Source organism: Elephantulus edwardii, unplaced genomic scaffold, assembly GCF_000299155.1.
Source record: "Elephantulus edwardii isolate Elephantulus edwardi_28Jun2011 unplaced genomic scaffold, EleEdw1.0 scaffold00049, whole genome shotgun sequence".
Classification (NCBI taxonomy): domain Eukaryota; kingdom Metazoa; phylum Chordata; class Mammalia; order Macroscelidea; family Macroscelididae; genus Elephantulus; species Elephantulus edwardii.
Genome location: NW_006399799.1, coordinates 15,101,907 through 15,106,451, shown reverse-complemented (window position 1 = coordinate 15,106,451; position 4,545 = coordinate 15,101,907). Strand labels below are relative to the sequence as shown.

The following is a 4,545-nucleotide window of genomic DNA, read 5'->3' as shown; positions in this document are numbered from 1 at the left end:
AAAATGCCCCATGCCAGTCCATCTCATCTCTCCAATGCCTAGTATGTCAATATTTATGTGTTCCATTTCTTTCTTAACAATTTCTAGTTTTCCTACATTCATGGTTCTCACATTCCATGTTCCAGTCACTAGTGTCTGCTTAACAACTGTTCCTCTTCCTTTGTATTTCCATACTTGAAATTTCTACCTAAGTCGCCCTTTTTGTTAGACTACGTGTGTTCTGTTGTACATAGTGTTTTCAGAGGCCTGCTATTTCAGAAGTGGATGGCCAGTCCTTCTCACTAGTCTGTCAATCTGAATGTTTAGATTTAGAGGAGTATCTGACAGACAAGCAATATGTGGAGCAGTAAAAGATAAATCCCTCATTGTGGAGTGTCCCTGCTCTTAGCCCAGTGCCTTGACCTACTTATTTCCCAGCTCCACCCTCCACCAGGATACCCATTCACTTCTACCAAAAAGGAAATTAGTTCTGTCTCTTGTCTATCAAATTGAGTGTCCTGCATTGTTCCTGACTTTCCATTTTATTAACATGATTTCCTTCTCTGATGTCCTGTCTTAAAGTAAGCAAGCTGAAACTTTACCTTGCTTATGCCTTTGGAGCATTCTGGTTATATATCCTCTAAGACTGATTGTTCTTGTAGCTTTTATAATATTATTGTCAACATTCTTTACCAACTTTATAATTCAGATGCATACATTTTTCTCTTTTTTCTTTAAGTGCTATCTTTGCCAAGCATATGAAATGTTTAAAAGATCATGATTTTGGTTGTATTGTCTTTATTGTATAATATTGCTAATTTTCTTGTATTAATGTACTAGTCCTCATTTAGATTCTGTTATTTATAATAGTCGTATGGACCTATAACTTATGTGTTGTGAAATTAATAAATTTAAAGTATATAATTCAGTACTATTTAGTATATTTATGGTATTGTGGTAGTATTGTTTTTCAACTAATAGTTACCTGACATAAAACAGGTTGAAACACTGCCGGTCTCTGCCATCACTGTTATTGCCATGAGTCACTGTGTCACTACTGTGTCAGTCCGTTTCATTGAAGGTCTTTTTTTTCTCTCACTAATCCTCTAAACAAGTCATCATTCCCCAGGGACTGTCCCTCTTTATAACATATGTGAAAATGTAAGCAAAGAATTTTCCCTATCTTTACCTCCTTTGGTTCACCTTTTACTGCAGTCAGTTTTGATCATTACCCCAAAAATCTCGTCACTCCTTAGTAGTCATTCCTCATTGTCTCGAACAACTCCAATCTGTTTTCTTTCTCTACTGATATATCCAGTCTGGACATCTCTTATAAATGAAATGGTACATTATGCGATTTGTTTTTGTTGTTGTCAGGGTTCATCTGTGATGCAGCATGAGTTAGTACTTTATTTCTTACTGTATTGTGTTATTGTTGAGTTGGAACTGACCTGTAGCTGACCCTCTAGCAGGTTTTCAGAAGCAGTTAATTGCACAAGAGGAGATTGCCCATCCCTTCTCTGTGGAGCAGCTGGTGAATTTGAACTTTGTGCCTTTGGTATTGCAATGCAACTTTTTACAACTAGGCCACCAGAGCAGTATTCCAAGAACCATGCTTTGTTTAATAGTAGGTTAGTTGAAAGCATTTGGGTTACTTCCATTTTTTTGTGTGTTATGACTAACGTTCTGAACATTTGTGTTCAAGTATTTGTGTGGACACACTTCAATTTCTTTTGGGGACCTATCTTTCGGAACCCTCATGACAAAATGGTTAAGTGCTCCCCTCATAACTTAGTTTTCATTTTGAACCTATCATGTCTCTGTGGGAGAAAGCTGTGACTGTTTCTGTAAAGAGTACAACCTAGAAACACCCTGGAGTAGTTCTGCACTGTCTTATAAGATAGTTATAATTGACTTGCCAGCAGTGGGTTTGGTTTTTTAAAATTTGGTTATGTATGCTTTTGGAATGGAGTTGATCATATGATAAAGAGCCCTGGTAGCACATATTATGTGCTTGGCTACAAACCAAAAGATGGGTAGTTAGGAACCACCCACTGGCTCTGCATGAGAAAGATTTAGTGTTCTTTTTCTGTAAAGATTCCAAAATACCAAAACCAAACCCACATCTGTGGAGTTGTTTCCAACCTTTAGCTTCCCTGCATTGAGTTTCTGAAGCTGTTTCTTTGGAAGGAGAAGAGTGTACATCTATCCTCCTTGAGGAGGCTGGTGGAGTCAAGCCTCTAACCTTTCAGTTGGCACAGCATGCTGCACACTACCTTGTGGGGATAGTTCTCCTCTGTCATGTCTCTCAGTGAGGTGAAAATGGACTCTTTAACATAAAACAGTATCATGTTATTGCATCCTTATTTTTTAATTTTTTAAATTAAAAATTTTAATTTTGAGGCTCTACCAGACTGTACCCTTGAGTTGTAGCTAATTTTTGGCTAGCTCTCCAGATTTTCAGAGGCAGTTAGTAATATGAAAGGAGATTTTGCCCATCTTCCCTCTTGTGGAGCAGCTGGTGGATTTGAATCTCCAGAGAGACTCAGCTTTTAGATTGAGCAGCTCCCTCCAGACTAGGCCACTCCACTCTTGTGGTTGTTGATTGCCGTTGAGTTGAGCATAACTCACAGCAACGCTATAAACAGAAGACCTGAAGACTTTCTATAACTATCATCTTTTCTCAAAGTTCTTAGAGTTTCCAGAGGCATGTTTAGGAAGTGGATGCTGCTTCCCCTAGACCTCTCTAAAGTAAACATATGTATGTATTGGGCAGTTCTTGTGCTAGTGTTGATGAGATCTGTTTCTGAACTATAACAATAGTAAAAGGGATAGAGTATATTATGTAGATCTGAGGTAGGATTAGCATTTGATAGATTTACATTAGATATGAGAAAAAGGGAAGAATTGAAAGAGGCCTCATAGGTTTCCTTTGTAGCAGTCATGTGAATAATAATGTCTTTAAACAGGCAGGAATAACTGGAAGAGAATTATGTTGGAGATAAAGATTTCTGCCTTAACACAGGTTTTTGGTTTTGTATATTTTATGGTCATTGTTTTCTTTTGACTAAATTGATCTCCCCCCACCCTCGTATCCTTTTATAATAGGTAGAATAAAATCTACTTTGTTCTTATTCTATAATTTTTCCACCTCTTTTGAATTAAAAAAATTATTTATTTTAAATTTTACCCTAGTTTACTTATAAAATTTGAATACATTGTTTTAGAGAACAGATTCTTTCAATTTCCCTCAACCCTCCCTCATCAAATTGTACAACCCCATGATTTATCCTCCCCTCCCCCCACACATCCTCATCCCTCTGCTTCCACCCTTTCCCGCCCCTCTTGGATCCTTATACTCATTCTACTATAATGATATTTATCCTTATATAATATTTATCCTTGTGAGACTGAGTTAGTTCACTCAGCATAATGCTCTCCAGTCCCTCCCAAGTTAGGTAGTAATTTACAAAATCATTGTTCCTGCATGCTGCATAGTATTCCACTGAGTGAATGTACCATAATTTCTCAATCCATTCCTTTGTGATTGGACATTTGGACTGTTTTCATGTTCTTGCGATGGTGAATAATGCTGCTATGAACATTCGTGTACAAATCTCTGTTATGCCTCAGTTCTCATTTTCTCAGGGTATATTCCAAGTAGAATAGCTGGGTCATGTGGAATTTCTTTGTTCAGCTTTTTGAAGAAACGCAAAGCTGCCTTCCAGAATGTTTGTACCATTAGGAAGACTCATTATTGTGAAAATGACAATCCTACCAAAAGCATTCTACATGTTCACTGTAATCCCAATCAGATACCAAATTTATTTTTCAAGGAGATTGAAAAGGAAATTATCAATTTATTTGGAGAGGCAAGAGACCCCCAAATAAGCAAAACACTTTTGAGAAACACAGCAGTAGTAACCAAAATAGTATGTACAGCAGTAGTAACCAAAATAGTATGGTACTGGTACAGTGATGAGCGCATAGACCAGTAGAACAGAATTGAGAACCCAGAAATAGACCCAGCTATCCATGGTCAACAATAGTTTTTATGATATAATTTTATCTTTATTAGTTATCCTCTTAAATTTTTTTTAGCTCAAGAACTTACAAGATACATCTTCAATTTAGTCTGTCTTCAAATTGTTTATTATTTAATGTATAATAGAAGGATTTTATAAATACATGCTTTCAGTCCTTATACTCTATCCTCCTTTTTCTATCTTCATACAGTTTATATTTGCATGTTATACATTATACACAAGAAATTTTTGCTTTATACAGTTCATTTGAGGCAGTTACATATAAGCATTTTTAAAAAGTGAACTTTAATTTTTATCATTTCTGACATTATTTACATTTTTTGTGGGCCCAAGGTTCCATCTGGTATCATATTTTTTCTGCCTTCGTTGTTGTTGTTGTTATGTGCCGTCGAGTCATTTGCGACTCATAGCGACCCTATGTACAACAGCCCTAAACCGTGCTCTATCGTGTGCCAATCTCGTTGCCTCTGACAAACCCATCCCGAGTATCCCAGTCACTGAATCAATCCACCTCATAGAG

The 4,545-nt window shown here is 36.8% G+C and overlaps 1 protein-coding gene across 2 annotated transcripts in view; it reads left to right on the top strand.

The window, feature by feature from the left end:
• Positions 1-4,545, top strand: part of FOXJ3 (forkhead box J3) — a 221,874-nt gene that overhangs the window by 113,972 nt on the left and 103,357 nt on the right. The gene's annotated exons all lie outside the window — the stretch shown is intronic.